This window comes from Papaver somniferum, chromosome 3 (genome assembly GCF_003573695.1).
Source record: "Papaver somniferum cultivar HN1 chromosome 3, ASM357369v1, whole genome shotgun sequence".
Taxonomy (NCBI): Eukaryota; Viridiplantae; Streptophyta; class Magnoliopsida; order Ranunculales; family Papaveraceae; genus Papaver; species Papaver somniferum.
Window position 1 is genome coordinate 166,568,754 of NC_039360.1, and position 10,115 is coordinate 166,578,868.

Genomic DNA, 10,115 nt, shown 5'->3' on the forward strand with positions numbered 1-10,115 from the left:
CCCCAAACTGAAGTGCATATTTGTGAACTTGCAGTTTGTCTCTGAGATAGCCAAACTTGGGACCATGTAATGCTTTGGTGAAGATATCTGCCACCTGCTCAAGAGTGGGAACATAAAAAACATCCAAGGCTTTAGATTGTACCAGTTCTCTGACAAAGTGAAAGTCCAGAGAAACATGCTTCATTTTACTGCGCTGAATAGGATTAGAAGCTAAGGAGATTGAGCTGATGTTGTCACAACCTAATCTGGGAACAACAGGTAGTGGAAAATGAAGACCATTGAGGATAAAGCAGACCCAAACAAGTTCAGCAGCACTATGAGCTAGAGTCCTATATTCTGCTTCAGTGCTAGATTTAGCAATTGTACTTTGCTTTCTAGAGGACCAGGAGATAGGATTGTTGATTAATGATTTAATGGGGGTTGTAGTTGTAGTGTTAAGGGGTATCGTTCAAACTCGAACTTGTGAAGGTGATGGACTTTTAGATTTAAATATATATATACAAAAATATTAACAGTTTGGGCGAGAGGTAACCAAGACACTAGATTCCACTATTATGCAAAATTGAATGATAAATATTTCAAAACTCTATTCAATTCTTAAGTCCTCTTTTATCTTTAATTCACTATCAATCATACAAATTCTCAAACATTATTTGTAAACCTTAAGCATAGATTATCAAGAGATTAAACCAAGCATAACCTATCAAACTGAATAACAAATAATTAAGACAATCATTCAAATAATTTAAAACTCTGCAAAAGCAGCGATTAGTCGCTCAAAAGTGAAATAGTTACCCATTTATGTTGCATGAATAACTTCCTCCATTGCCTTGGTTACGAGTGAATTAGTCGCTCATCATATTGGAAAACCTCTCAAAGAATTTAATTGATGCTCAAAAGTGTTTTACAATGAAGAGAAAGATAAGTAAATAGTATAAAACAGGATTCTGCGACCCACAGAAGGCGTCCAGAATCAACGACACAGAGATAGTGCTGTCGGTACAACGACTCAGTCGCCGAAAGGAGTGGAAAAGTGTCGCAATAAAGCGACAGTTTTTAACGACTTTCCTGCCTCGTCCAATGTTCTTCGTGTTCTTCAGTTCCAGCAGCAGCAGGAACTTCTTCACAGCGTCTGGTTCTTTGATTTTTACGTCTCTAACTCTCTCCCAACTCTCGACAGCGCCTCTATTCGACCCAAAGAACCTTTATATACTCACATGCATCATCAAATCCCCCGCAATAACTCGTGAAAATCCTTCTTTACTCGGAATATTTTTTTTTCTTATTTCGGAGAATAATTTCCAAAAATAACTTCTTCACGCTCCAAATCTCTTCCAACACACTCCAAATCATGTTGTAATCACCCAGAGTGTTGCTGGAGCCATCAAACTCGATCGAAACACGTCCATAACTCTCCAAAACTCGTGTTTTTCTTCTCCCTGTACGTGTGTCTCTGTTTTGAGTTCGTGGCTTCCCTAGCCAATTCTAGCCAAATTCGATCGGACCCGACACCCAAATTATCTTCCTTAGGCTTAATCACATCTTCCTGCCAAGTCTCAGCCATTGAATCGACCCGTAACCCCTTCATTTTTGTGATCAAACTTCTGCCAGTTGAGAATTTCATTTCCCGCCAAAAAACAGTTTTCAAACGAAGAAGAAAGGATGTCCCCCTATCCTGAACTGGGGTGCGAATAGCAGATGTCCACTGAGGTGCCCCTTAACCGATAATGAAAGTCCGAATCACAATTGTCCTTCAAAGGTGCCCCGGGCAACTTTTCGAGCCGAATTTTCCAAAAATGTTTATTTCCTAAAAATACATAAAAACACAATATTAGTACAAAAATAGAGTTCCAACAATATGGACATTGAGGACAAATTAGACACAAAAATGCGTCTATCAAATACCCCCAAACTTATTATTTTCTAGTCCTCGAGCAAATTTATTCTAGAAAGGAAAATCATTTGAACCCCTAGGTGGCCCTAGTGGCGGAGTGTTGTCTCCGGAGGGTTTACCAGAGGTGTACCCACAAAACCTTTACTCCAGACCCTAACTATCTACGCAAAATCTTGGAAAGCACTAAAGAACCTCCTTGGTTGGCATACTTATTAATTATAGGAGGAAGTACCATGATGAGAAATTCCAATTACTGTACACGAGTTTTCACTCAAGCATACTAAAATTCATATAAGTGACAGAGATCTACTAAGATAGTTTCACGATGGACATCATACTCGGAGTCAGACTAATCACATGAAAAGATTAAGAAGATGGAAAAAGAAAATGTAGATGGTTGAAAAGCGAACGGTGTTTCCCATATCTGTCTGAAGGCCTCTGCCAAGATGAACCTAACCTAAATGACTGAGATACCGGTCTGACTAATATTAACACACTGGCATATACAAGGGAACCTGCGGTCAATAACTTAAATCTAGATCAACAAACTGGCAAATACAAGGGAACCACCAGTTGACTGCACATAACAATAACCATTTTTTTTTAACTTAACAGCATGAATAGATCTTTTTGATCCAAGCGCATGCTTCTTGTCAGCAGATTACAAGATAGTTCTCACGGGTCCTGCATTCCACGCTTGCTTAGGAGACGGAAACAGGGAGAACACACGCATATTGCTAACCAAGTGTTAATACTTATTCCGATTGGTCTAACTGGTCCGGTCTTTTTTTTTTTTGAAAAGGTAACTCAGTCAATCTATTTCATCCTAGCAAAGGTAACAACTTGAATCGTGTGCCCCACCAAATCACTTGAAATAAAAGAAAACTAAAAATAGAAAGTGAAAAGGACTCGACGAGATATGGCGAAACTATCATGTTAATTCTAACACCTGAGCTCTGTGCTTTTATGAATAGACTCTATAGACGTTTCCATCTAGTCAGATTGGTTCCTCAACTCCTAAAACAAAAATATTTCCATCCACTTAGATTGGTTAGTGCTATCCTTAATAGGTGTAAATTTCTAGGCTCTGGAGTTTATTTATTACAACTTAAAACTAACAAAAAGTTTCTTCCCCACCCCAAACTTAAATCTAACATTGTCCTCAATGTTCTAAAGATAAAATTAAAAGCATGAACAAGGAGAAACTGTTACCACTTGAAAAAAAAGAGTTAAGGAAAGATATTACCATGTTGCATGAGATTGGGTTACCTCCCAAGAAGTGTTAAGTTTAAAGTCTTCAGCCAGACTTAGAAAAGGATTGGTCAACTCGAACCATAAAGTAACAGTCGAAATAATTGTGGGTCTTCAAAACCAAATAGAGATGACCATAGGAAACTGCATTGAACCAAGAAAATGGACAAGAATAGCATGCCCTTACCTAGTTTCCTGAAAACTATCGCTAATTGCGGTTCAGGTTCAGGTTCTATGAAAGGGTCTAAATAGAATATTTTCATTGGCTGCGTTTCTTCATACATGGGATCCGAATCACTAGGTCTTAGAGTCTGTAAAAACTCAAATACGAACTTAGAATCACGAAGTAATAACCTAAATAATTGCGGATCCTCTAAGTCAATCAGATATGACTTACATAGTTGACCACAATGAGAGTAGTGGTCATTCTTAGGAAAATGTGTCGATTCTATTGACCTAAAGTACTTAGGCTTAGTATCAGAACTTAATATTCGACTCATCTTAAAATCAAAAGTTCCCACAATTGGTTGAAAAATTTTTGGTGGGAAAACAAAGTCAATCTTGGTATCATAGCCTGGGTTAACCACATCAACCAGAGGATGGGTTTCTAACAACTGAGCTTCTCTATGGACATCATTAGGTTCGGGAAAACATGTATGAAGATAATCTTGTAATATGGTTGAGGCATAAATGTCAAGTCCTACACGAGGGAACTTTCTAAGAGTTAAAGCACATGGAGAATGATAATCACCCCCAAACTTAGAGTTTTCTGTGTCTCTAGAAAGACTAGTCACAACTTCCCTAATTTCTAGGTCATCAGATTCCTGGAAATGGTCAATTGATTCTTCTAAGTCAGGTTCATCCTCACTCATCTCTACGAGTTCATCTTATTCGTCTAAGACTATTGTTTCTAAATCGCTAGACTCTAAAACATTATTCTCAGAATAAACTCATTCCTCTAAATCATTATCGGCTTTGTAAACAGGAAATACTACATCGTCTAAAACGAGGGTATCTCTAGTCAAATCCTCGTCCTTTTGAATAGGTGAATAATTATTAAAATTATTCGGATTTAAACTAGAAATAATATTATCATTGTAAAGCTCAACTGGAGTAACAGATTCCTGATCACTATGCCTATATGTGTCAAATTCTTCATCAGCACCATCCTCATCATAATCATCATAATAACATGAAAATGGTTGAACCTCATCTAAAAAAGTAGTGTTACCAATTCTAACCTCGGCATCTTGATTTTGCAAATAACTATCCCCATTTTCAAGGGTACTATTGGAAACACTATATTGGAAATTAAGACTATCTTGAGCAGTTCTGTTCTGGGCCTCTAATAAAAGCTTTTGAATCGACTCACATGACTTCCTTATGGTATCGTGTATAGAAGGTTCACTCATGGGTGCATTTTGTTTATTCATTTCTAACACAAACCTATTTGTATTCTCAGTTAATTGTTTGAGAGACTCTTCTAGAGGAAGAACAGGTTCAGAAGGATCATAATAGGGACTAGTTTTCAATAGTTTGATTCTCTCCTCTAGAGACGAAGAACTAGTACTATAATATTCTTGATAGTAAGACTGATGCATGTGTGGATAGTAATTGGGATCACCAGGGTATGACCCATATCCTTCCAAAGGATGGCGTTCCCAACCACTATTCCCAACATGGTCATAAAAAGGATGATGTCCATATTCAAATTCAGGTCGATACTCATTGTATTGGCTTCTATCATACCAGTTCGACATTCTTAATTGCAAAGGAATTCTACACAATCACAAACAAGGATGACTCGACCAAATCAAACCTATAGAATCTAGCAAACAAAAATCATGAAGGCTCCACTTAGATTGTTTTCTAGACCAACTTCTATTCCTTCGAAAAGGAATTCGTTACAATTTGAGCACACCCCTCTGGAATCAATCCGAGCTAATGTAAGTTGAATCGAGGCGAGGGAAGCTCAGTGGAGCTTTGATACCCAAGGCCTCACCGCTATCACAAGGAGGCGCAGTCACGCATTCAACTCACAGAAACCATCATGAACTTTGAAGTGTGCTTAAAGAGCAACCAATATTTTTCGAACGAGTTTCCTATTAAGCTCGTTACCCTATCAGTCTCGTTCTATTCCAAATTTTAAGCTTGGGTTCGCGTTAGGTTTCGTTTTCCTAAGGCGGGCAAGAAGGGAGCGGTGATGAAATCCTAACCCTTATCTTGTATTGGCCAGGCCTTGCCCTTTACTAGGAATTTAAAAACAGTCCAAATTCGTCCTCAATCAATGAATCACCTTAAGGAATACAGTAACTCGCTTACAGGAGATTCGCGAGTGTTTCGATGGACTTACCTCCCGTACCAGATGGGGGATGAACCGTTGAAGCCGACTCGGGCCACGACTCCTATGTCATGTACGAACCCGAGGGGCCGAGACGATATAGTAATCGTCGTCCTTCCCTGCAAACAGTTTATATTTAATTTTTTTTATATATATATAACCCTTCCGTAGGGTTTAAAATAAATAAAAATAATGTCCAAAGTCCAGAATAAAGTCCAAATAAAGAAAAAAGTCCAAAAATTATGACAAATAAAGCCTATTTACAAATTCTAAAAAAAATAAATAAAAGCTATATACAAAAAAATAATAATAATAATAATAATTAAATCCTAAAAAAAAAATATGTCTTTTTTTTCTTCTCTTTTAGCTTTTAGCTTTAAGCTTTTTGTTCCCAAGTCCTTAGTATTCCACTTCGAACCTGTAAATCAAAGACACAAAAAGAAACGTAAAAAGGAACAAATAATAGTAAAAACCTAAAAATTCTACCAAAACACAAATCCGCGTCGGCGGCGCCAAAATGATTAATGGTTCAATGGGGGTTGTAGTTGTAGTGGTTAGGGGTATCGTTCAAACTCGAACTTGTGAAGGTAATGGAATTTTAGATTTAAAAATATATATACAAAAATATTTACAGTTTGGGCGAGAGGTAACCAAGACACTAGATTCCACTATTATGCAAAATTGATTGATAAATATTTCAAAACTCTATTCAATTCTTAAGTCCTCTTTTATCTTTAATTCACTATCAATCATACAGATTCTCAAACATTATTTGTAAAATTTAAGCATAGATTATCAAGAGATTAAACCAAGCATAACCTATCAAACCGAATAACAAATAATTAAGACAATCATTCAAATAATTTAAAACTCTGCAAAAGCAGCGATTAGGTGAATTATATAATTAAATGAAATAGTTACCCATATATGTTGCGTGAATAGCTTCCTCCATTGCATTGGTTACGAGTGAATTAGTCGCTCATCATATTGGAAAATCTCTCAAAGAATATCATTGATGCTCAAAAGTGTTTTACAATGAAGAGAAAGATAAGTAAATAGTATAAAACAGGATTCTGCGACCCAAAGAAGGCGTCCAGAATCAACGACACAGAGATAGTGTTGTCGGTACAACGACTCAGTCGCGGAAAGGAGTGGAAAAGTGTCGCAATAAAGCGACAGTTTTTAACGACTTTCCTGCCTCATCCAATGTTCTTCGTGTTCTTCAGTTCCAGCAGCAGCAAGAACTTCTTCACAACGTCTGGTTCTTTGATTTTTACGTCTCTAACTCTCTCCCAACTCTCGACAGCCCCTCTACTCGACCCAAAGAACCTTTATATACTCACATGCATCATCAAATCCCCCGCAATAACTCGTGAAAATCCTTCTTTACTCGGAATATTTTTTTTTCTTATTTTGGAGAATAATTTCCAAAAATAACTTCTTCACGCTCCAAATCTCTTCCGACACGCTCCAAATCATGTTGTAATCACCCAGAGTGTTGCTGGAGCCATCAAACTCGATCGAAACACGTCCATAACTCTCCAAAACTCGTGTTTTTCTCCTCCCTGTACGTGTGTCTCTGTTTTGAGTTCGTGGCTTCCCTAGCCAATTCTAGCCAAATTCGATCGGACCCGACACCCAAAATATCTTCCTTAGGCTTAATCACATCTTCCTGCCAAGTCTCAGCCATTGAATCGACCCATAACCCCTTCATTTTTGTGATCAAACTTCTGCCAGTTGAGAATTTCATTTCCCGCCAAAAAACAGTTTTCAAACGAAGAAGAAAGGATGTCCCCCTATCCTGAACTGGGGTGCGAATAGCAGGTGTCCACTGAGGTGCCCCTTAACCGATAGTGAAAGTCCGAATAACAATTGTCCTTCAAAGGTGCCCCGGGCAACTTTTCGAGCCGAATTTTCCAAAAATGTTTATTTCCTAAAAATACATAAAAACACAATATTAATACAAAAATAGAGTTCCAACAATACGGACATTGAAGACAAATTAGACACAAAAATGCGTCTATCAATTGTCACCCATAAAAATGCAGTAACCACAAGTTGACCTTCTGTCATCAATACTGCCTTCCCAGTCAGCATCTGAAAAACCCAATAAAAAAGAAGAACCTTTTGTGAATTTGATACCATACTCAATTGTGTCTTTGATATATCTGAGAATTCTTTTGACAGCTTCAAAATGAGTAGTGGTAGGATTCTGCATGAATTGGCAGACCTGATTAACAACATAGCAGATATTAGGTCTGGTCCATGTCAAATACTGAAGAGCTCCAACAATTGACCTGTATTCTGAATGATCAGGAAGTAAAGTGTCATCTGATTTGCTTAGCTTGACTGTTGCTGAGGCAGGAGAAGAACATGCTTTGGCACCAGTTATATTGGTTTTCTTCAGTAGGTCAAGCACATAGTTGGATTAAGAAAGATGCAGAACAGAGTTATCTCTCTTGATTTCTAAGCCCAAGAAATAATGTATGTTCCCTAGATCCTTGATGGGAAAACTAGCTTGCAGTTGAGTGACAATATTATGCATATGAGTTGGATTATTGCCAGTGAGTAAGATATCATCCACATAAACTAGGATAATTGTGATGAATGATCCAACTTTGTGTATGAACAATGAAGTATCAGCATATGAGGTAACAAAGCCTAGAGAAATAAGAGCTTGAGAAAGTTTAGCATACCATGCTCTGGGTGCTTGCTTGAGTCCATAGATGGATTTATGAAGTAGGCAAACATGATTGGGGTATTGGGGATTAATAAATCCAGGTGGTTGAGCCATAAATACCTGTTCTTGCAGATCCCCATGGAGAAATGCATTACTCACATCAAGTTGAGTAATGGTCCAGTTGAATTGAACTGCAAGAGAAAGAACAATCCTCACAGTTGTTGGTTTGGCAACATGACTAAATGTTTATGTGAAGTCAAGTCCTGGTTGTTGATGAAAGCCCTTTTCCACTAGTCTTGCTTTATGCTTGTCCAGTGAGCCATCTGCATTATATTTGATCCTGAAGACCCACTTGCAGCCAACCACATTTTGTTCAGGAGAAGAAGGCACATAAGACCAAGTACCATCATTTAGTAAAGCTTCATGTTCCTGAAAAAGGGCTACCTTCCATTTTGGATTCTTTATTGCTTGAGAAAAGCATGTTAAAACTGGAGATGCTTTATCACTTAAGTAAGCTCCAGGCAATAAATGTTTAGTGGAAAACATAGTTTTAGGTTTAAACACACCTCTTTTAGCCCTAGTAATCATGGAATGATCATTATGAGGAATCACTTGATTTGTAGGAGTGGGAGTGGAGGTAGTGAGTATTGGAGGAGGAACTGACTCAGGAATTGAAGGAGCAATAGAAGCATCATAAGTAGGAATGATAGATGGAACAGTTGCAGAAGTAGTAAGTGATGAAAAAGTTTTGAAAGGAAAACTAGATTCATTGAATAAGACATGTCTAGAGATATATGCTCTACCAGTGGTGAAATCATAACATCTATAACCTTTGTGATAAAGACTATATCCTAGAAAGACACAGTGCTTACTCCTAGGTTGTAACTTATTTGATGTATATGGTTTCAGCCATGGAAAGCAGGAACAACCAAAAACTTTCAAAAAATCATAATTAGGAGACTTATGAAAGAGAAACTCTAAAAGAGATACAAAGTTTAGATCTTTTGCTGGTAATCTATTGATTAGATAATTAGCAATTTGAAAAGCCTCTACCCAAAACATGGCAGGGAGACCATATTGACTCAAAAGAGTTCTGCCAATGTCCAAAATATGTTTGTGTTTTACCTCAGCAACACCATTTTTCTCAGGTGTTTTGGGACACGAAAAATCATGAAGAATTCCTTTTTGAGTAAGATAAGTTTTAATAAGATTGCCAGTAAATTCACCACCATTATCAGTTCTAATACATTTAACAGACAAAGAAAAGAAGTTTTCAATTTGAGTGACAAAATTAATGAAGACTTGTCTGAAATCAGATTTATTAACTAGTGGAAAAATCCAACAATACTTGGAGTACTCATCTACAACATTAGCATAGTAGTATGAGCCTGAAAGAGAACTAACATGTCAGGGACCCCATAAGTCCATATGAAGAAGCTCTAAAGGTTGAGTAGCAACAGTACTTGAAAGACTAAAAGGAAGTTTGTGCATTCTCCCCAGTTTACAATCATTACAAAATAAAGGTGTGCTAGAGACTTTAGGTAGTTGAAATTGATGGCAGAGTCTTTGCAAGGTTTGAAAAGATGGATGTCCAAGTATTTTGTGTAGAATATCACTGGTGATGAGAGAACTGGAGTATGCAGCAGGAGCAGTGTGTGAATTGAATTGAATAGAGTAAAGACCATTTTTATGTGACCCTTGCAAAAGAATCCTCTGAGAGGTCAACTCCTTCACATAAAACCAAAACAATCAAAAGTTAAAGAGCAATGGTTGTCTGTGGTAAATTTGTGAACTGACAAAAGGTTTTGAGAGGCTTTTGGCACAACTAAAATGTTATTGAATGTAAAGGATTGATCATTCACATGTTTTAATGAGTGGACAATATGAGAGATGTGCATACCTTGGCCACAAGCTGTTGAAATCATCTCAGCACCATCATAAGGAGAAGA